Raw genomic sequence first — 24,145 nt, 5'->3', positions numbered from 1 at the left:
ATGGCTTGGATGTGTCCCCACCCAAATCTCATCTTGAATTGTAGCTCCCATGATTTCCTCATGTTGTGGATGGGACCCAGTGGGAGATAGTTGAGTCATAAGGTGGTTTCTCTCATACTGTTCTCATGGTAGTGAATAAATCTCATCAGATCTGATGGTTTTATAAGGGAAAACCCCTTTCATCTGGCTCTCATTCTCTTCTCTTGTCTGCTACCATATGAGACACGCCTTTCGTCTTCCCCCATGATTGTGAGGCCTCCCCAGCCACGTGGAACTGTGAGTCCGTTAAACCTCTTTCTTTTGTAAATTGCCCAGTCTTAGGTATGTCTTTATCAGCAGCATGAAAATGGACTAATACAGGGACAATTAAACCAATTGCAGTAGATACAAAATAACCCACAAACGGAAGTCAAATTTTTTTTAAAAGAAACCTCTAGTATAGAAGGATATATTCCTCAGCTGAAAGAAAACCTAAGTCTACAAAATCAAAGAGGGCATGAAGATCCAGTCAAGTTCAATTTTTAAAAAAGTACTTGTGAGTGGTCAACAGCACAGATTCTGGAGACAAATCATTTGGACTTGAAGCCTCCAATACTTCACTACTTATGAGCTGTTAGAACTTGGGCTATGCACCTAATCCCTGAGCTTAGTTTCCTCATCTGTCAAATGGAACTAACAACAGTATTTGTCTCATAATGTTTTCTTGTAAGGATTAAATGAATTAACACATGAAAATTGTTTAGTTTCCAGCATGTAATAAATATTGGATGCTAGGAGGCACATTGTTGTAAAATTGCCAAGTTTCAAAATTAGAGCGAAAAATCCTTAAATTTTCCAGACAGAAAGAACAAATTATAGATAAATAAGAAGCAATCAGACTGGCATCTGACCTCTTGTCTGCAACAGGGAAAATTATGAAATGGTCAAATAATGTAACAACCAATGAATCTAAACTGAAATCTAATGGATGAATGGTAGGCTGTTCTGGAAATGCACCATGGGTGCTAGATAACAATTCTTAAAATAAAGATATAGACTATATAGGCTGTAAGGGAGATCCTCATACTGTTCCAGAATTAAACAATCACAATAAAATGAGCTGGTGGAGTGGAAAAGGAACAATTTTGTGAAGATTACTTTTTGGGTAAAGAGGAGTAGGAAGAGGCAATGTTTTAAATATCTCTTTGTATTAGAATATAGAGAGATGGGGAAAAAAACCTCTTGGAGGGAGAAATAGTTGATATTTTGTTTTCAAGCAATAGTGGAGAAGGAGAATTACCTGCCAGATTAAGGGCACTTGGAGAAAAATGGTAGCCCTCAAGGGAGAAGAAATTCCAGAAGAACTCTAACAAGGAGGGAAACTGCAATGAATAGCCACTTAATCAAATAAGAAAAAATAGGGACGAAGGAAAAAGAAGAAACAAGCAAAGTAAAATTAATAGCAAACATAAACTGAGCGACCATATGGTATTGTGATTAATAGCCCTAGTGGTCTTGAGACTTGAGCAGTTCACTCACATAAAGTGCTTAGAACGTGGCGGCATTAGATGAGTGAGCCTCCTCTGCTCCCTCCTCCTCCTCCTGTCCCTCCTCCTTCTCATTCTTATTATTGCAATACATATGAATGAACTGAATTGTGTTATTAAAAACAGAGATATCAGACTGGAATTTAAGGGACATAATTCAGTTATATGCTATCCCTTAGAAAAACACTTAAAGTGAAATGATTAGTTTAATATAAAGAAATGAATAAGCATTACACCCGGTAAATGCTAATAAAAAGAAAGAAGGAGTAAAATTAATCTTATAAAAGTATACATTTAGAGACATTAAAAAGAAGAAGCCTAGTTATGAAAAGCTGAAAAAGTATAAATTATGAAGATATATAAGATATAAATGTTTGCATTAAACCATACGTAAAAAGTAATAAAAAGAAAAACTTGATAAAAATAACATTATAGGAGAAAACTACAATGTATGTTTCTCAGAACTTGCAATATCATGTAGACAAAAACAAGCAGGGTTATTGGTAAATTGAATCATACAATCAATAAATGCAATTTAATTACATATACATGTATGCATATATTATGTATGTATACATATGTGATATTCAATTGTGTGTACATACTTTCATATTTTAATTTAAAAATACATACTTTTTCATGTGTTCAAGGAACATTTACAAAAATACACCATGTACTTGAAAACCTTGACAAACTAAGAAGATAATTTGTTTGGAAGATTCCATCCAGATCATAATCTATCATAATTAAAAACAAGTAATAAAATACATCCAGAAAACTTACCTTCTGGGAAATTAATGCTGTGAGATTACCCCTTAATTAAAAGAGAAAATCAAAAGTAAGTTTGCAAGCCCTCCGGAAAGAAAAGATAAGGCACGTATTTCTGCCCCCATACCTATGTGCTTCTGCTAGTGTGACTCGTGCCAGGCAGGTCCCAGGGAAGCCATTCTCTGCCCTGAGTCCACCAACTGTATAGACATGGGGTCAGAGCCGCTGCCAACACTGGCGAGGGCCAGGCAGATGTGCATGGAGGAAGTATGAACCTCAGGTAAAAGAAAAGACAAACTTAGCAGGTTTCAAGTCTTTTGTCTCAAATGGCATGAATGCAAGGGAGACTTGCCCGAAGAAGTATAAATTCATTTTCTTGTATGTCTTGGTGTTTTGAGGTGTGGTTTTGGAGGAACTCACACATTTTCACAGTGTTTGCAATAGTTGCGCATGGTGCCTGAGGAACATTTTGCAATATTGAACATATTACGCTTGCATTTGTGCACATGGAGGTCTAGACGATGTGAATCAAGTGTGATAATTATTCTTTACACTTGCAGTTAAAAAGACATTAAATCAAATACCGCATGTTCTCACTCATAGGTGGGAATTGAACAATGAGATCACTTGGACACAGGAAGGGAATCATCACACACCGGGTCCTATTGTGGGGAGGAGGGTGGGGAGGGATACCATTAGGAGATATACCTAATGTAAATGACGAGTTAATGGGTGCAGCACACCAACATGGCACAGGTATACATATGTAACAAACCTGCACGTTGTGCACATGCACCCTAGAACTTAAAGTATAATAATAATAAAAAGATTAAATGTTAGAATTCCAAATAGTTTACTTTTTATAAAACTATTTAACAATCTTAAATTTCAAAAATTATATTAAGATGTCAGCTTTTATTAATATAATCAGTTTTTATTTAAAATTTGATATTTATTTTCCATAATTTGTACTTGATGTTTTAATTTTAATACATCATTTAAATAATTTTCAAAGAGAAAAACTTCTGAAAACATATGAACAATAATTTTAACTTCCCCCTTTTAATATTCACTTTAATTTAGGTTTTTGATAACATATATTCAAAATGTTTACGTTTTGAGTACAATTTTACCTTGAAGTTAGTACTTTTGATAGAATATAAATTATGTGAAAATCCTGATTATTACTATATAATTAATGATTTGGCCAAAATGTAAGTGTGAGAAACAAAGTTTTTGGAATAAATATATTACAATTTATTCTTTATATTTGTCTTTATTTTATTCTCACTCAAACATTGTTGGTTCATTAAGAGAACAAACAAGCCTTCAAGATAAATTATATTCTATTAGTCTTTGTTATTTTGCTCATTTTTAACACTATTAAACATGCTTTATAAGATATTGTCATTGCAAAAGCTTATTTATCAAGGAGGACAGAACATACTGATGTACCAGTTTGCTAGCTTGATTTATTTAAACTCCTGAATATTTAGACACATGCTGTGCTGGCCTCCACTGGGGCTCTGGAACGGGATGCTGCAAATGTGGAGGACAGGTCTGTCACTCAGAGCTGAGCTATCACAGTGCTATTGGTGTAGAGCCTGAAGGAGCTTGTCTCAGGGTCATTTTATAGACTGAAAATCTGTTAGAAATTTCCACATCAGATGGTTATAATATACCCCTGCATTCCTGAAGTGGTAGAATCATTTTGTTCCTGTAACATGGGGATTATACTTATACTACTCTTTTTTTCGTGTATGACGATAAGGGGGATTTCAGCACAATGTTAGAAAGAGAAGAAATGTTTAAATAGTGGGAGAATTTTGAATGAATGAGGAGTCTCTGTAGCACTTAAGATCCACAGAACCTTTCCTGCTAGTGCACTGCAAAGCATGCTCTTTTCATCATTCCAGGAGATTGGTAGAGTATAACTTGGTGTAAGAATGCTTTGAGTAACCCTGACCCTGGTTAACACAAGATGTCCCTGGATATTTTTAAAAGGAGTCATGGCTTGCTTAGCCTCCTCTGTCTCCAGATTTGGAATAGCTGGAGTAATTGTTTGTTAATTGGAAGTTTCTCAGAGTTTAAGAGAGACAATGTTGTGTAGTGGTTGAGAACACAGGCTCTGCAGCCAGACCGTCTGGGTCCAGAGCCTGTGTGTGCCACTTACTTCCTGGGTGTTCTTGGGCAAGTCCTCCATTTCTTTGTGTCTTAGTTCTGTTATCTGTAAAATGCTAGTATAGACCTCAGAGGGTCATTGTGAAGATTAAATGAGTTAAACAGTGCACAGATCAGCACCTGGCACACAGCAGGCACTATATCTGTATTTACTCTTTTTATTAAGTGGGGCCAACATTTGATTCCATGCAATAAATATTAATTGAATGTCTGCCTTATGCCTGGTTGATAGATGGCAAGAGAATGTCTATCATGTGTCACGCATGGTACTTAGCTATGGATATCAGAGTAAAGAAGGCCTAGTCTCTGCTCTATCTGGGTATATAGAGTATGGGATTTCAGACAAGTAATCAGGTGATTACGGGGCAGTTTATTTTGTAACGTAATCCTGGGAGCTGTGGGAGCAGTTAGGAGGGCTCCCTGCCCCAGTCTTGGGTAGTCAGAGATTATTTCTTAGCAGAGTGGAGTGAAAACTATGATAGAGACTGTATGCTTATAGAGGGAAGTGAGGCATTGAGATTCATTTAGGTTATAATGACAGTAGGTATTGTCTGTCTGAAATGTTAGGTATTGAAAGAAATAGCAGTCAGGGCAGGAAAGGGGGCTTATTCATCTAGACAACTGTCTCGGTGTTCCTCTTTGTGGCGGCAGAAGCAACCACAGCCTCCAGAGTGCCCGTTCGTGTTGTCTGCCACACTCTATGTTCTGAGAATGATTTAGTGTTCCTTTTGTCTTAGCTCATGCCCAACCAAGGACCATCTCTGGGCTTACAGAGTGTTAATTTATCTTCTGAAACATGTCTTCCTTTTTAGAGACTTCCCTGCAAGTTTCCTGTTTCCATGAGCATTGACAGATCCTGTAAAGACTTTCGATTCATGGATTAAGCATGTGCGAGAGAGGAGTCAAATTGCACTGAACACTCCCAAAGGATTTCTTTTCCCCCCCTTTCTTTTCTTGCTTCCTTCCTTCTTTTTCCTTATCTCTCTGCTCCATTCCCCACTTGCCCCAAATCCTCAGACTTCCTCTGTGGATTCCAAATAAAGATTTCGGAGACTTTAAGGGCCTCTATTAAGCAGGGACCCTCATGGGTCTACTTTAGTTTTGGATAAAGCAGTTATTTGGTGTGATCATACAAACAGTATAAAATCCATGGGTAATTAAAGAGGTCCAGAATCTCCCTTTCGCCCTGCAAAATATATCCCGTGACAGAGGAATCCACATCTTATAACTCTCACTCATCAGGGTTAAGGCAATAAAAACTTTGCTGAAATTTCAAATGTTAAAAGAGAGGGGATAATAGTCAGCAGTACTACAGTGTGAATTCGCTTCTCTTCCATCCCCCTCACACCCTCTCCCTTCAAGAGTCATGAAGGCATGAGACCTAGGACCTATAATTTTAAAGGAGCTAAGGGATTTGAAGAAAAGAGCAATATTATCTGAGGAAGAGAGGCTGATGGAATACTGACAGTGGAGGTTTTCTTTTGATGTGAGCTTTGAACATGTGGAAATGGAACAAAAGACATCAGCAAAGAGGTGGTGGGTACAGAAAGATGACCTTTATAATCTTATATAAAGAAAGCTGTGCACCAGAACTCCAGTTATCTCCCTTCCCTTCCTTGCCCTTCTCTTCCTTTCTCTTCCCTCCCTCCTTCCTTCTTTCTCTCTCTCTCTCCATCTATTCACCTATTTATTTAACAAGAAGGAGTGTGAGTGCCTATCACAGCCAAGCAATGCTATTTCTACATTCTGAGTGTTCACAGATGAACATGTATGGATCTTGCCCAGAAGGAGCTCAATGCAGTTGGAAGGACTGAACAAACAGAATCACAATGTACAGTAAAAAGCATTACGAGAGTTGAGGACACATCAAACCCTTCCTGGTGACAGTTTCACAGGACATTTGGGCAGGAGTTTGAAGGGCGAATCGAGATTTTTCAAGTGAACATGGTGGGCTAGGGATTCCAGCCAAAGCTGGATGACAGCGTGGTATAGTCCAGGAGGGGAAAGTAGCTCGCCTGCGTGTGCTAGATAAATGGCATAAGGCCTCTGTATGCGGCGCTTAGGGGTCCAGCTACTGGTCTAGGGCGGGGAGCCATTGGGTTAAAGCAGAGAGCCCAGGATGAAACTCAGAAAACATCTCCATTGTGTGGAAATCAGATCAAAAGTACTCATAATTTTCTCATAAATGCATGTCATAAAATTGAAGGATGAAGAAATGAAAAGGAGGATGTGAAAGCCAAGAGTACTGAGGAGGTAAGCAAGTCCTAAGGGACTTCCGGACTTCCTTTAAAGCTGGGCGTTTCGAGAGAATGGGAAGCTTGTTCAGAACCCCCTCGTTCCAGACTGTGGCTGTGTCAACACAGAGATCAAACAAAGTGAAAATATGACAAATAGAAGATGCATATTCAGCATAGTAATTAAAACCAAAATCCTTGTTTTTTCCTGCTAGGCTTTTGACAATGATTAAATTAAGTGCAATCTGTAGAAGCCTCCCTTCTGCGTGGACTGCCTGGACCCATCTTGGCCTCCTTGGGATTCATCCTTTGTAAGACAGTGGGAAGAAAAGGAGGCTTACAGAATCTCCCTGGCCAGTGGTCAGTGCTAGGGACCAGGAAGGGGACATGGGAGGGGGTGCAGGGACTAATCTGTGTCTCTTTTTATCACTGCCCTTAAAAAAAATCAGACTTCTTACAAGAGAACCCCAGCTGGCCTTTCTTGAGCCCACATGAAGCATGTGGAAAATGGCTCACATGTGCCATTTTCCTGAGTTAGCAAGCTGGCCTGGCTTCCCTTGGGTCCTCCAGAGCAGCCCTGGCGAGGAGGGAATGGAAAAATCATCCAGAGAGAAGGGGAGGGGAAAAAGCAAACGGAATTCTGGTCAGTGGCTCCTGTTGCTTTTGGCTCCCCAGGAGTGAGAGCCCCTGGCTGCCTGCGGCCTCTCGGATAGGCAGGAAGGCAGAGTGCTGGGGCATTCAGTGGCCCTCTCAGCTTCTTAGTCCTTGCTAAGCTTTGTTATTTATTTACTTTTACATTTCAGTGGCTTCTAATTTATGGAAACAGGTGGAGAGAGAGGGAGTGTAAGGCATAGCAGCTTAGATGTGGCCTAGAGGACTCGGAGAATGACACACTTTCCCCTGTGGTTGGGTGGTGGAGGGACTGGACATTGCAGTCAGAGTGCCTGACCACTGGGCGGTGACTCCTGGAGTGGTCGGAGGCGAGCCGTCGCTTTTCTGTAGTCTAGGCCTGTAGAGGGGGGCCAGTAGGCTGCCCCAGGGCCAATCTGCTAAACAGAAAACCCAGAAATGATGGACCCAAGATGTATTATGATGTTTGGCACATGGTAGGCAGTCCATAAATGCTTGAGTTTGGTGACAGTGTAAATTCTAGAGCCCAAGCTGATGGGAGTTCAGGCTCTCACAGTGCAGATCATTTGTGGACAGTGAAAAATGAACAGGAATGTACTGGATTCTGAACTCGGCTCCTGGCACAAGTAGAATATGTTTGTATGATGCTAATTCTATTTATTGTTTTAAAATTGGTACAATGGTCTTTTTTTCAACTTTTATTTTTAGATTCAGGGGGTACACATGCAGGTTTGTTGCCTGGACCTATTGGGTGATGCTGATGTTGGAGTACAAATGATTCTGTCACCCAGGTAGTAAGCAGAGTACGCAACAGTGAGTTTTTCAACCCTTGACCTCTCCCTCCCTCCCTTCTCTGGTAGCCCCCACTGTCTATTGTTGCCATCTTTATGTCCACAAGTATCCGATGTTTAGCGCCCACTTATAAGTGAGAACACGTGGTATTTGATTTTCTGTTCCTGTGATAATTTGCTTAGGATAATGGCCTTCAGCTGTATCCCCATTGCTGCAAAGGACATGATTTTATTCTTTTTCATGAGTAGGTAGTATTCCATGGTGTATATATACATTTTCTTTATCCAGTCTACTGTTGATGGGCACCTAGGTTGACTCCATGACTTTGCTATTGTGAATAGCACTGTGATGAACACATGAGTGCATGTGTCTTTCTGGTAGAATAATTTGTTTTTTTGGGGGGTGGTGGAGGGGTATGTACCCAATAGTGCAATTGCTGGGTCAAATAGTCGTTCTGTTTTAAGTTATTTGAGAAATATCTAAACTGCTTTCCAAAGTGGCTGAAGTAACTTACATTCCCACCAGCAGTGTATGAGTGTTTCTTTTCTTCACAGCCCCATCAGCAACTGTTGCTTTTTGACTTTTTAATAGTCATTATGACTGGTGTGAGATGGTATCTCATTGTAGTTTTAATTTGCATTTCTCTGATGATTAGTGATGATGAGTATTTTTTTGTATATTTGTTGACCACTTGCATATCTTCTTTTGAGAAATATCTGTTCATGTCTTTTGCCCATTTTTTAATGGGATTATTTGGTGTTTGCTTGTTCAATTGTTAAAAACTTCTTTCTAGATTCTGGATATTAGACCTTTGTTGGATACATAGCTTGCAAGTATTTTCTCTTGATCTATAGGTTGTTTGTAGTTTCTTTTATTGTGCAGAAGTTGATAGTTTCTTTTGTTGTGCAGAAGCTCTTTAGTTTATTTAGGTACCACTTGTCAATTTTTGTTTTTGTTGTAATTGCTTTTGAGGACAGTCATAAATCATTTCCCAAGGCTCATGTCCTGAATGATGTTTCCTAGGTTTTCTTCTAGGATTCTTATACTTTGACATCATACATTTAAATCTTTAATCTGTCTTGAGTTAATTTTGGTATATGGTGACAGGTAGGGGTACAGTTTCATTCCTCTGTATATGACTAGCCAGCTATCCTGGCACCATTTATTGAATTGGGCATCCTTTCCCCATTGCTTATTTTTGTCAACTTTGTCCAAGATTAGATGGCTGTAGGTGTGTGGCTTTATTTCTAGGTTCTTTACTCTGTTCCGTTGGTCTATGTGTCTATGTTTGTACCAGTACCAGGCTGTTTTGTTTACTGTAGCCTTATAATATAGTTTGAAGTTGGGTAATGTGATGCCTCCAACTTTGTTCTTCTTGCTTAGGATTGCTTTGGCCACTCAGGCTCTTTTTTGTTTCCCTGTGAATTTTAGAATAGTTATTTCCAATACTGTAAAGAATGGCATTGGTGGTGGGTAGTATGATGATATTCATGGTATTGATTCTTCCAGTCAATGAGCATAAAATATCTTTCAATTTACTTGTGTTTTCTATGATTTCTTTTAGCAGTGTTTTGTAGTTCTCCTTGTAGAGATCTTTTACTTCCTTGGTTAGATATAATGTTAGGTATTTTTTGTGGCTATTGTAAATCAGATTGTATTCTTGATTTGGCTCCTAGATTGAATGTTTTTGGTATATAGAAGTGCTACTGATTTTTATGCATTGACTTTGTATCCTGAAACTTTGCTGAAGCCATTTATGAGATCCAGGACCTTTTAAGTGGAGTTGTTAGGGTTTTCAAGATATAGAATCAGATTATTCATGAAAAGAGACAGTTTGACTTCTTCTTTTCCTATGTGGATGCCTTTTATTTCTTCCTCTTTTCTGATTGCTTTGGCTAGCACTTCCAGTACTTCATTGAATAGGAGTGGTGAGAGTGGGCATCCTTGTCTTATTCCAGTTCTCAAGGGGAATACTTACAGCCTTTGCCCATTCAGTATAATGTTGGCTATGGGCTTGTCATAGATGGCTCTTATTATTTTGAGGTATGTTCCTTCAATGCCTAGTTTCTTGACGGTTTTTATCATTAAGAAGTGTTTAACTTCATTGAAAGCTTTTTCTGTGTCTATTGAGATGACCATATGTTTTTTTTTTTAATTCTATTTTTGTGGTGAATCACATTTATTGATTTGCATTTGTTGAACCAACCTTGCATCTGCGAATGAAGCCTACTTGGTCATGGTGAATTAACTTTTTGATGTGCTGTTGAATTTGGTTTGCCAGTATTTTGTTGCAGATACTTGCTTGTATGCTCATGAGGGATACTGGCCTGTAGTTCTCTTTTCACATTCTGTCTTTGCCAAGTTTTGGTATCAGGGGGTTGCAAGCTTCGTAGAATGAGTTAGAGAGGAGTCTCTCTTTCTTGATTTTTTGAAATAGTTTCAGTAGAATTGATAACAGCTCTCTTTGTATGTCTGGTAGAATTTAACTGTGAATCCATCTGATCCGGGGCACTGTTTTTGGTTGGTAGGTTTTTAAAATTATTGATTTAATTTTGGAACTCAATATTAGTCTGTTCAGTGTTTTAATTTCTTCCTGATTCAATCATGGGAGATTGTGTGCTCCCAGAAATGTATCAATTTTCTCTAGATTTTCTAGTTTGTGTGTATAGAGGCATAAAATCTTTTCCAGAAAATCAAATGCTGAGGGAATTTGATACCACTAGATCAGCGTTACAAGAGATCCTTAAGGGAGTTCTAAACACAGAAACAAAGGAATGATACCTGCTATCACAAAACACAATTAAGTACATACCTGCAGACCTTATAAAGCAAAACACAATAGAAACTACAAAGCAAATAGCTGACAACTTCACAATAGGATCAAAACATCAAATATCAATATTAACCATGAATGTAAATGGTCTAAACTCCCCACTTAAAAGCCACAGATGTCTTCAAGAGACCAATCTTATACATAATGACACCCATAGGCTCAAAGTAAAGGACTGGAGAAAGATCTACTATGCAAATGTGCATAGAGGCATTCATAATAGTTTCTGAGGATCTTTTGTATGTCTGTGGGATTGGTTGTAATGTCACCTTTGTCATATCTGATTGTTCTTATTTGGATCTTCTCTCTCTTTTTCTTTATTATTCTAGCTGTCATTCTAGTGATTTTGTTTATCCTTTCAAAAAACCAACTTTGGGTTTTGTTGATTCTTTGTATGGATTTTTGGGTCTCACTTTCATTCAGTTCCACTCTGATTTATTTATTTTCTTCTCCTTTGCTAGCTTTGAGGTTAGTCTTTCTTGTTCTTCTAGTTCCTCTAAGTGTTATGTTAGATCATTGAGACCTTTCTGACTTTTTGAAGTAGGCATTTAGCACTATAAACTTTCCTCTTAACACTATTTTTGCTGTATCTCAGAGATTGTGATATATTGTGTCTCCGTTTTCATTTATTTCAAAGATTTTTTTGATTTCTGCCTTGATTTCATAGTTTACCCAAAAGTCATTCAGGCACAATTTGTTTAATTTCCATGTAATTACATGGTTTTGAGAGATCTTCTTGGTGTTGATTTCTATTTTCATTCCACTGTGGTATGAGAGCATGGTTGGTATTATCTCAATGGTGGTCAGTCTTGGTTCTGTGGTTGATAGGTGGAATACTCTGTAGATGTCTATTAGGTCCAACTGGTCAAGTGTCGAGTTTAAGTCCAGAATTTCTTTGTGAGTTTTTTGCCTCAGTGGTCTGTCTAATACTGTCAGTAGGGGTGTTGCAGTCCCCCACTGTTATTGCATGGTAAGTCTTTCTGTAGGTCTAGAAATATTTGTTTTATGGACTGGGGGTGCCAATGTTGGGCGTATATATATTTGGAATAGTTAGGTCTTCTGGTTGAATTTTATTTGACATAACAATGACGACTTCTGCTTTTTTCTTCCATTTGCATAGTAGATCTTTCTCCAGTCCTTTACTTTGAGCCTATGGGTGTCATTACGTATAAGATTGGTCTCTTGAAGACATCTGTGGCTTTTAAGTGGGGAGTTTAGACCATTTACATTCATGGTTAATATTGATATTTGATGTTTTGATCCTATTGTGAAGTTGTCAGCTGTTTGCTTTGTAGTTTCTATCGTGTTTTGCTTTATAGGGTCTGCAGGCTATGTACTTAATTGTGTTTTGTGATAGCAGGTATCATTCTTTTGTTTCTGTGTTTAGAACTCCCTTAAGGATTTCTTGTAACACTGATCTAGTGAGATCAAATTCCCTTAGCATTTGATTTTCTGGAAAAGATTTTATTTCTCCTTCACTTGTGAAGCTTAGTTTGGTGGGATATGAATTCTTAGTTGGAATTTCTTTTCTTTAAGAATGCTGAACATAGGCCCTCAGTCTCTCTTGGTTTGTAAAATTTCTGCTGAAAAGTCCACTGTTAGCCTGATGGGATTCCCTTTGTACATGATCTGCTCTTTTTCTCTACTGTCTTTAAGATTTTTTCTTTAGCATTGATCTTGGACAGTCTGATGACTGTTCTTGGTGATCTTCTGTTCTATATGCCTTGGTGATGTTCATTTTATATAGTATCTTGCAGGTACCTAGAGTTCTTATATCTGGATGTGTGCCTCTCTAGCAAGATTAGGGAAACTTTTTTGAATTTTTCCCTCAAATATATTTTTCAGGTCGTTTGCTTTTTCTCCTTCTCTCTCAGGAATGTCAATAATTTGTATATTTGGTCGCTTTACATAATCCCATAATTCTCAAAGACTTTACTCACCTTTCAAAAATATTTTTTTCTTAACTTTTGTCAGATTCAGTTAGTTCAAAAAACCAGTCTTCAGGCTCTGAAATTTTCTTCTGCTTGGTCCAGTCTATTGATAAAGCTTTCAGTTGTATTTTGAAATTCCTCAAGTGAGATATTTTAGTTTTAGAAGCTCTGATTGATTTCTTTTTAAGATTTTATCTCTTATTTCCTGAATTGTTTTTAGAAGTTTCTTTGCGTCGATTTACAACCTTCTCTTGGATATCAATGAGCTTCCTGCAATCTATGCTTTGAATTCTTTGTCTGGTATTTCTGAGTTTCCATTTTGGTTAGGGACCATTGCTGGAGAGGTAGTGCAATCCTTTGATGTGGTCACTATGTTCGGATTTTTCATGGTGCCAGAATTCTTGCACTGGGGTTTCTTCTCATTTGGAGATGCTGGCACTTCTAATTTTTATAATTATTTTCATGCAGGTAGGATTTTTCTTTTTCTTTCTCATCCTATACTGTTATGATTTTTCTTTTTTTTTTTTTCTTTCCCTTTCTCTTTCCCCCAATTCCTAGGAGGCGTGACTGTAGAGAATTCTGGGTAGAATCTTTTGACTTTGCTTCTATAGTCATATGCACTTCTTTCAGCAGGTTTTATATTGGGCTGTGCAGCTCATCGTACAAGCCTATAGGTAGCATTTATAGGTATGAGCCACCTGTGGGCAATGTGGTTGGGTATATATTTGATCCTTGTTTACTGGCAGCTCTCTGTTGCCTCAGGCAATGGGCTGATTTGTGAAATGTCCAGTAGTCTGAGGTCCCTGCTCAGCCTTGAAGGGGCAGGAGCCACAAAGTACAGGGCTGGACCAGGCAGGTCCTCCTGCAGTTCCCCTAATGGCAGGCGTAAGCACCAGTGTCAAGGGAGAATCCAGTGGTTAGCCACCAGGCACCCAGAGGTGTGTCTAGGCGTGGAGCTGGAAAACCTCCTTGGCTCCAAGTTCTCTGCATGGGGATGGGGGTGTGTGGTAGCCTAAGCTAATCCAGGAGAGTGAGAGCTCCAGATGCCTGGAGATCTGCCTGGACATGAAGCAAAGAGGGCCTCCTTGCACCAGGATCTATGCACAGGAATGATAGGACTGGTTAGGGTGTTGATCCAGGTGAGCAATACTCCAAATGCCTGAAACTGCCTGGGCCTGAAGCAGAGAGAGTACCCCCGAAACAAGATCTCTGAACAGGAGAGGTGGGGCATCTCAGGCTGCTGGACCAAGCAAGCAGGTGCCCTGAACGCCTGGAGGTCTACCTGGGCATAGAGCAGAGTCTTGCTTTACCACAATCAATGTCTAGTAAGGGTGGGGCAACTTAGGCTGCCGAATGAAGCGAGCAGGTACTCTGAATATCTGGAGACCTGCCTGGGCGAGGAGCAGAGAGCCCCATTGCACCAAGATCTGATGTCCAGGAATGGTGGAGCAGCTCAGGCTGCTGAACCAAGAGAATGAGTGCTCCTAATGCCTGGAGATCTGCCTGGGCATGGAGTAGAAAGGGCCCCACTGCACTATGATCTCAAGAGAGCAGGGTAGAGGGCCCAGCAATGGCACACACAGATCAGTTTCAGGTCTCCAAGCTGGCTGTGGCTACAAGTCTCACCACCCAGCAGAAACTGCAGCTGTAGCTCTCCTCCCACCCCAGGCTTGCAATGAGGGAGAGCACTATTCCAGCACCTACTGCTGAGGTGCCTTCCACAGTTCTGGCTGTGGAGGCTCCTACTCTGCTCCAGAGCAGGTACTCCAATCTCTGGCCTGAGACTACAATGCCTGCACAGCCAGACTGCTGGGTTGCCAAGGAATGGCTGACTTAGTATGCACCCAGATTAAAAATGGCATCCTGCTTTAAGTCCCAAGTCTAAGAAAATGTCTACAGCTTTTCTTGGTGTCTTTACCTCTCTGGATCTCCATGCATCTCCCCAAATTAGCTCCAGGGCTTAGGAGAAGCAAAGTGCAATCCCTTGGCCTCGGTTGCTCAGATCCCCAGGGGAAGGATGAGCCACAGATGAAGGCTTTCCGCCTCTCTCACGTATGGGGCTTCACTCACTTTTATCAGCTGGATGCTGTCACAGGGGCTGTTTGCTGTTGTTCTCCTCTTTGAGATCTGGGGTGTCCATGATTCTGGTACATTCCCAATTTCCTTTTGGAACTGAAGCTCACAGAGTTCATCTTTATGTTCTCTTTTGCTATTTCCAAGTGGCTGAGGCATGCTAAAAGCCTCTAATCTGCCACCTTGGGAAAAAACAAACCAACCAACCTATAACTGTGCAGTTGTCTTTTATGCCTGTTACTAAAATATTGTCAGCATTCGCCTGTGAGTTCCAAGATTGGGTGGCATGTTTGTTTTCTTCTCTGTGCAGCAGGGAGCCCTGACACACCTATCATGGCCATTTTGCAGGGCAGCAGGTAGTGTGATCTGACCTTGCACAGCACTGAGAGTGAGTTTCTTCTGTATTTCATGCCCTCAGCACCTAACTTGCTGAACTCCAGCCCTAGCCTCTCACCACTGCTTCCAACAGGGAGATGGAGCATCTAGAAGAGACTCCAGGAGACAGAGGATGTGGAGAAGGCGGGGAATCACAGGGGGAGCCATGGCAGCCCTTTTGTTTCCTAGAGGCCAGTTCAAATTCTGTCTTAAATCCTAGCTCAGGTTGGGCACCAAAATACCTTGTACCAAAGGTCAGGTATTTGCAGTTGACTACATTCAGCCATACTGCTTATGCTGCCAAAGCTTGGTCACTGCACACAGGGCACCCCTTCTCCCCACCCACCTCCGATTTCCCTTTCTCTATTTTCCTCTTAACCTCTTGCTTCTCCTTGCTTCACCTGTGGCTCCGCTCCCTCTTTTTTTTTCTTCCCCAACTGTTGCCATTGCAGTTTTAGGAATCTACAGTCAAGCCTTTTTCATCATCCTCTACCATTACAAAGACCACTTGTGACGGTGAATTTTGTATGTTAACTTGGTCAGGCCATAGTGCATGGGTGTTTGGTTAAACTTTAGATGTTGCTGTGAAGGACTTTTGTAGATTTTAGAATTTAAATCAGTAGACTTTGAGTAAAGCATATAACCCTCCATGATGTGTTTGGGGGGGCCTTGTGCAACCAGCAGAAGGCCTGGCCTCAATAAAAAAGACTGCAGTCTCCAGAGTAAGAAGAACTTCTGTCTCCAGACCGCCTTCAGACTCAAACTGCAACAACTCTGTGTCTCTCTTAGGTCTCCAGCCTCAGGCCAGGCCCTACAATCGCAGGAGCCAATTTCTTAAAATTAATCTCCCTCTGTGACATAGTTTGGCTGTGTCCCCACCCAAATCTCATCTTGAATTGTTGTTCCCATAATCCCCATGTGTCATGGAAGGGACCTGATGGAGACAGTTGAATAATGGGGGCAGGCTTTTCCCATGCTGTTCTCGTAATAGTGAGTAAGTCTCATGAGATCTGATGGTTTTATAAAAGGCAGTTTCCCCACACACATTCTCTTGCCTGCCGCCATGGAAGACATGCCTTTGTTCCTCCTTTGCCTTCCACCATGATTATGAGGCCTCCCCAACCACGTGGATCTGTGAGTCCATTAAACTTCTTTTTCTTTATAAATTACCCAGACTCTGGTATGTCTTTATTAGCAGTGTGAGGCTAGACTAATGCTCTCTCTCTCTTTCTCTCTCTCTCTCTGTCCTATTAGTTCTGTTTCTCTGGAAAGTCCTGTGTAATATACCACTCTCTCCACTCAAATATTTGAATGGAAATGCACTTTCTCGTGGGAGGATACTCATTTTTGGATTTACATGCACTGGATCCTGGAGTGGAATATTTTCTCAGTACCCAGCACTCCCTCCAGATGTTTAATTTTTTTTTTGTAATAAAAGTTCATCTTCCATCATGGCCCATACTCCCCAGTGAACCAAATTTCAGGTTGTGTTTCCTCATTAGCTGAGAGTTTGGACCTGTCTTAAAATCTGCTTCTCTACCTTAACTCCTGTTTTAGATCTAGCACAGGGCCTGTTCTACCAGCCTGGCTTCCCAGTCTTGACCTCCTGCTCCAATGACCTGCATCTCCTCTCTTCTGCTTTCCAGCCCCAGAATCCTGACCTGGATCTTGGCATCACTGCTTCCCATAGCAAAGTTGATGTTCTAGTCTTAGACTGGTCTCTTACTCTTTTAGTTTTCTTATAAGTAAGACCGGTCTTTGATCTCACAGATATCTCTGATCCCTTGGTCTCCCTGCTTCCTTCTTGTCTCCCCTATGGTTGATCATCTGGACCACACTCCCATCAACATTACCCTTGGCTTTCTTGGGTCATGACCATTCTTCACTGGATTTTATGGCTTATAAGGGCAGAGTTTGTATTGCTGTTTTTCACCCTGCATATTCAGAGTAGTGCATTGCAAAACCAATAAATATTTGTCAACTGAATAAATTTCATACACATCCAATGAACTCCCAAGCCTGGCTCAGTGCTACAAGTCATTGCTTTTGATCTTACACCTAGAGAAGCAGAATAGGGATAAAACAAATCACACAACCATGCTGACTTAAAAAAAAATAACTGTAGTTTTTTAAAAACTACAACTTTACAACTAAAATTCATGGTCTTTTAACTCAGCTAGAATTCAGAACTTCTCATCAACTCTTTCACTTGTTCTAGGTCAGCTTTTTCTTCCATGACCCTTACTACCTAGTTCACACCTCTACCCCCTCACTTCAGACTTTCTTTTACTATTTCAGCCCCTGTTCTAACGGCTCTTCTAATTCCCATTTCATGAAAAAAAGTGAGTCTATCAGGAATTGTCTTTTCCATGTGTCTACTTGGCTACTGACACACTTTTTTTACACTGTTCTGCACCTATTCTGGCCTCTTAACTCCTAATAAGTGGCCACTCTACCTGTTCCCAGCCTGGCAAGAACCTTTGAGGCTAGACCCCTTCAGGACATCAGGGAGCCCCATTTTCTGCTCCTTCCCGGAAAGAGAGCTGTCACTGGGCAGTCGGCATCATGACGCAGCCGGGGTGGGGACCCGGGGAGGCAGCCCGCGACCTGACTTGGAGCCCCTCCATGGTAACAGGAGCTTTTGAGGCCATCTGCTTTCCTCCACTGAGCTTGTGGGAGAAGACAGGGTGTTCACGAGGCTGACCTCAGTGATGTTCCAGGTTTCGGGCTATCCCCGGGGTCTGGAGGCAGAGGTTTTCAGGACAATGGTGCCGCTTTCTAGACAAGCAGAGCAACCCTCTGGTTGGTTCTTTTTGCCAAATAGACTTTCACTCTTCTCCCATGGACCCAGGCTGCCCAGAGCACAGGAGGCAAGGCCCAGAGCCCAGGGAAGCCCCCAGGGGTTATTGCAGGACCAGAGACTTGCCAGAGCCTGCTGTGGCCCAGCCCCAGATAAGCTGGGACTTGGGCCTCTGATTCCATTGGGTCTCATACGGACCCTTGTTTTATGGATATTTAAAAATCACAGAACTGCTAAAGGTCAGGCCTGGGACCCTTGCGACTTCTTTACTGGCCCAGCAGTCACGTCTTCCATCACAAAGGTCACTGAGTGTGGCTGGGCTGATGTGATTTACCTACCTTAAAAACCTTATGTGCTGTGAAGGAGAATGTAGTAATGCCCTTTTTCTAACCTCCTTTTTTTTTTAACCTTCTCCACCCCCGTTTTGTTATAAACCACCTCTGAGTTGGACTCTGGTCTCCCCAGAAGTCCTGGGTGGGGGAGGCTTTTCTTGTGGTGATTATGGGCTCTCAGTTAGAAATTAAGAGAGGCCTCCAGAGCCAGCCCCTTTGGTCATTAAGCCATCATCTTGTCCTCTGGAAAGAGGTGATAAATGACACTCAAACAGAAAACTAGCTCTGCGGGAGGGCCCGGCCCTGTGACTCCTTCTGTGTCATCCCAACCTCAGGCCAGGTGGGCACATCCCGCAGGAGCTCCAGTCATCCTTGTGAATGGCCCTCATTCTCTGAAAACCAAAGAGCCTGCGCATGACTAATAGGACAAGCTACAAACCCCCCAGAGGACTCACAGGGCCCTTTCCAGTCTGGCTCCCCACTTCCCACCTCATGCCTCTCCTGGTCCCTGGGAGTCCCCACCCCAGGCCTCTGTGCTCTGTACCCTCTTGTCTGCACTGCTCCAGAGCAGCTCAAATAACTCCCCTCTGGAAGGGTCCTCGGTGTGACCCTCTGCCGCACATTATAGGCATGTACTCTCAGTGCTGTCCTGCAGCCTGCTCTGGGTGGCCCATGGAAAAGGGGCACCACCTGCTCATCCGTGTGCCCAGCAGCTCCCAGCACAGTGCCTGATGCCACACGGGAGCCTGGGAAGAGTTTGCTGAACATTGCAGGGGCCCTAGGTGTGCATGTGAAGGTCTGAGCAGTGCCCGGACTTGTCAGAGACTAGAGGGGTCTGCCCAGACCCAGGGTGGCTTTGGGTGTCTGCCTCTTTCCCTGCATCTTTTGGGAGATGCAGCGGTTAGCTGCATTGCACCACCAGCATTTGGGCAGAAGGGGTCTCTGTAGGTGCAGGACACACGTTCTCCAGGCAGCTACAGCTGAAGGAAGCTACTTCTTAGTTGAGTAGATTCAGACTTCTTGAAAACCCAGCTAATGCTCATTAACTGCTATCCTGGGAGGCACTCAGCACCTTTAGTTTCTTGAAAGCAATGCCCCCCTCCATTTGGCCTCCCGTTGGAAGATATGTTTCAAGATCCCTCTCCACATAGAAGACAGTTTTGCCCCTCTCCTCGCATCCCAAAACTCACCTGTCCTTTTCTTTAAAATATTGTATGCAAAGGAGTTTCTCCTTGTATTTGTTTCTCCTTGCATGTGTAACAGATATAATTGGAAAGTGCTTCCCGAATTAACTTTTTCTCCTGTTGTTAACAGGTTAATGTCAACAATCAGAATACTAAAAATTTACAGTAAGAGTTAATTACTTTTTTGGATTCATATATAATTTTAAGTGGTATGCCAACTGTCCGAACTATGTACTGGTTTTCTTGCCCATTAATTTGATACTTCCTTTTCATATAATTTTTCTCCATAATGAGATATCACCTTACACTCGTGAGGATGGCTGTTATCAGAAGAATGAAAGATAAAAAGTGTTGGTGAGGATGTGGAGAAATTCAAACTCTGGTGCAGATGGTGTGAATGTAAAATGGTACAGCCGCTATGGAAAACGGTAGGGAGGTTCCTCAAAAAGAGAAAAATAGAACTACCATAGGATCCAGCCACTCCACTTGTAGGTATTTATCCAAAAGAACTAAAATCAGGATCTTGGAGAAACATTAACATGCTCATGTTCATTGCAGCACTGTCAATATGAGCTAAAATGTGGAAACAGCCTAAATGTTCATCAACGGGTGAATAAAGAAAATGTGGTGGATACAGAATATTACTCGGCCTTAAAAAAAGAACGAAAACCGTGCCATATGTGACAATATGGATGGACCTGAAGGACAGTATGCGAAGGGAAATAAGCCGGTCCCACGAACGTTAACTGATTTTCCTACACGCAGTAAGCATCCTCTTAGTCATCTCTTCTTACTGATTCCCTGCCTCTATGGTAGCTTTTATTAGCATGGTCAACCAAGAATGGGAATAACTATGGCTACTGTTTGTTGGGCATTTATTCTGTGCCAGTCCAGGGCTACGTGGCTGACATTTCTCTTTCTAGTCCTCATGGTGGCCCCGCCTGGTAAGTATGGGCATCAGTGTGACATGTGGGGGTGAGTCCCGGCTCCGGACCACACCACATGGGTTCAGCCCTGTGTTTTTCAGTTAGCAGCTGTGAAGGTTCCTGACTCACTCTAGGCCCTAGTTTTCCGATTTGTACAAAGTGGGTACTAATAGCACACAAACTAGAGGGTTTTAGCAAGGACTAAATTGGCTAACACATGCTAAACACTTAGGACAAAGCCTGCCACATAGTAAGCAATAAAAAAAATTACTCTGTATTCTACATTATACAGAAAAGGAAAGTGAGTTAGAGAGATTAGGTAACTTGTCTGTGCTGGAATTCAATCCAAGGCCCTTGACCTGTTTTATGCCAAAGCTCAATCTCTTCTCAACTATGTGGGAACATGCAGAAATAGCTTGCTGGTGTCAGAACTGGGTTTTGAATGCAATTATTGGGTTTTGCTACAAGCTGACCTGCCTTTGGGCCTGGATGGTGGTTTGTCTTGGCTGGTCGGAGAGGGAGGGCTGGAGGTTCCTCATTTTATCTTCTTTTACTGTACCCCTCTACGTTGGCCTTCAGGGGGCGCCATTGAGCTGTATTCACTAAGTTCCAGGAGGAAGGACTTCAGTATAATCTGAAATTACACATGATGAAAAGAAAAACTCGAAGGCCGAAATCCAAACTGCTAAGACTTTTGTCTTTATGAAAAAACAGTTACTAAAAAACAAAATTCCTCCCCTGCAAGAATGAGAGGACTTTTCAGAAGTCAAGGTTCTTGCAATGTTTTTTTTTTTTTTTCTGTGCTCAACATACCTGTACTAAAAAAAATAAAAAATAAAAAAAATTTTTAAAAAACCCTATAAAATTACCTTAAAATAGAACAAAACAAAAAAGCGCCGAAGACACTGAAACACAAAAACTCTGGAGACAGGAGATAATTGTCAGAACCTGCAGCCTTAACCTTGTCAGGGAAGATGTTCTAAAACCTGTCTCTCCACCGACAGAATAAAACAAATGCTTAACTCTGGTTAATGCTAACAAGGATCTAACACATCAGAGAGCATGGAAGCTCTGGAAAATAATTGCGACCAACTTTCCTTTGCTGATTTGCCAAATCTGAGGTTCCAGATGGTGTGGTTTAGCTGGAAGCATTCAACAGGAAAGCCCACCTGTCTCCATGGCCAGCCTGAGCCCACCTGGGGCCTTGCCACACCTACTGTCTGACCTCTGGCCTAACCCCAATGCCAGCCTGTGAAGCCAGCCTCTGTGTGGAACTCGTGCTCTTGGAGAATTGTCAGAGCCCTATGATGACCCTTTGTCCACAAATGGTGGACAGTCTGATCATTCTTCGTCCCTCTCTCCTCTCAGGCATACACTAAGTGTGGGAGAGAAATATCCTGCTCAAAAGAGAGTGCTCCCTATTCTGGCACATCTGGAAATCATCTGGCAAATATCTTCTGACCATCTCTGAGTGAAGAAGCCTTCAAGTGCATCAGCCCTTTTCAGCTGCCACAACTTTCTCTTGTGGTCATCCCCGTTTTACAGGATATGGAGGGGTAAGGTGACTTCAATGTCACCTAGCTCCTGAAGTCGCTATGTTGAGATTCCGGCTCCTCCGATTTAAGTCCGGGAGTCTATAAATGACCAGATCTTCAAATTTTGCTGCTCAGAACCTGGGGCTGAAGCTGAAATTCACTCAGCTTCATCCTTCATTAGCTGGCTGTCTTCACCTTTGCAGGACTTCCCAGGGCTGTGCTGAAAAGAGAATCTTTGCTCTGATGCCCTCAAATCCCCCTCAAATCCCCCCTTTGGCAAAATGGTTAGGGCCTATCTGATGGAATGTGAGGTACACTCAGGAGGACTCTCCAATCTCCCCCAGGGCCCCCCATTTTGATCTTAACCTTCCTGGTTTCATGCTCACCACTCACCTCCTGTAGCCCTGACCAGAATCCTTCCATTCTGTAGAATGCAAACACCTTCAGAAGGGGATGGCTACTTTCATCCCTAAGGTCTTAATGTGATCTGGTTTAGAACTCTTTTCTTTGCAGGAGGGGGAAAAATAGGAGTAGGAAGCAAAAGGAAAAGGGTCAGGAAGCGCTAAGGGGAAGGGATGGGGTGCCGCCTTTCCATGTGGCTGATGGCCGACCTTGGTTCTGGGTGCATGGGTTCTGAGACCACCCTCAATGACACAAAGTGTTAAATACAGGGTGTCCTGATGCGGGATGCAAAACAACACCCACCCTCTCCCCCAGCCTACCCCTCATAAGCCGAATATTAATTCTACGCCCCACAAACACTTTGATGGCATCAATGCGGTCTAACAGTACGTTCTGTTTTCTGCCATGCAGTGTGGGTAATCGCTCAGTGCTCTTCGGTAGTGATGAAAGAATCAGACTCCACTGCAGAAAACACCTCATTCTATTCTCAGAAGGTCAGTCATGAGAAATGGAGCTTTCTTTAAAATGGGCTTACAAAAAACAAAAAACAAAACAAACTTTATAGCTTATTGACTGAAAAGCTCTCCATATGCTTTTTTTTTAAAAAAAAAAAATAATAAGCAGAGATATAGTTAATAGTTTACAGATTTTAGCTGGGGTTTTTCCTTTTTTGTTTGTTTATGAAATGATTTTGCTTCTCAGTTTTAAGAAGACATTTCACACCTCCCTCTGAATTTCTCATGACTTTGACTGCTGAACTAAACTTGACACTCTTGTACCCAGGGCTGTGCTGTTAAGAGAATCTTTGCTCTGTAACCCTCAAACACAAGTATCTCCCAAATGTGGAGACATTTCAGGATCTCTCCACAAATATGATCTTTAAGACTTACACTTTGGCAAATCTTCAAGCCCCAAATACCTTGCAACTCCATCAGTGACCCTAATTCAGAGTGTATACCTCTCTGAAGGCCACCGGGCTGTGACCATGTGGGAGACATCTGAGCAATCTCCAGGGTCACTGAGCAACCCCCAACACACACAACCTGCCCAAAAGGGCCTGGTGTATTTCTTCCCCAGGCGGCAGCTGGATTCTAACTTACTGCAAACAGGTCACATTCAGTGACTTGACGCACAGATGGGGCATGGTGATGTCAAGCAGCACTCTTCCCTCATCACTGTCCCTATTTCTTCCCTCAGTGTTTCAGCCAGTGTGGTCCTGATAAGAACTCTGTGGGCAACCAAGTTCAGCTCCTGAGCTCATTCCAGGTAGGTGTGGAAAGAGCTAGATGAGGAAGGAGGAGAGCAGGCTCTGGAAGGACGTGGCAGCCTCCCCGTCATTCTTTCTCTCTCCTCCACTTTTCCTCCCTACTGTCCTCACACGAATGGTTTTTCTGGGTTTATCCTCTTCTCTCATAGGTGATAAAATATCCCCCACCCCTCACAACACCTCTAGTGCGGATAAAGGAGGGCTAGCATGCTCCTTCTGGTGGTCATTTGTTGCAGGACACCAGTATAGACCGTCACCCAAGTAGCAAGAAGAGAGGGGTCTCTTGATTTCTGGGGCGGGCTGGCACTGATCTGGCTGGCTTACATGAGTCAGCTGGGCTCAAGCTCCCTGGGGTCCCA

At 42.1% G+C, this 24,145-nt stretch overlaps 1 protein-coding gene across 2 annotated transcripts in view; it reads left to right on the top strand.

Annotated features, from left to right (window-relative positions):
• Positions 1-23,714: 23,714 nt before the first annotated feature.
• Positions 23,715-24,145, top strand: part of ETS1 (ETS proto-oncogene 1, transcription factor) — a 168,179-nt gene continuing 167,748 nt past the window's right edge. For both annotated transcript variants that reach the window (XM_045370772.3, XM_065529213.2), the window contains exon 1: positions 23,715-23,785. The gene's annotated coding sequence lies outside the window, so the exon portion shown is untranslated. The remainder of the gene's footprint in view (positions 23,786-24,145) is intronic.

This window comes from Macaca fascicularis, chromosome 14, assembly GCF_037993035.2.
Source record: "Macaca fascicularis isolate 582-1 chromosome 14, T2T-MFA8v1.1".
NCBI lineage: Eukaryota > Metazoa > Chordata > Mammalia > Primates > Cercopithecidae > Macaca > Macaca fascicularis.
Note: the sequence above shows the minus strand (reverse complement) of the source record. Positions and strands in the feature narration are given on the sequence as shown.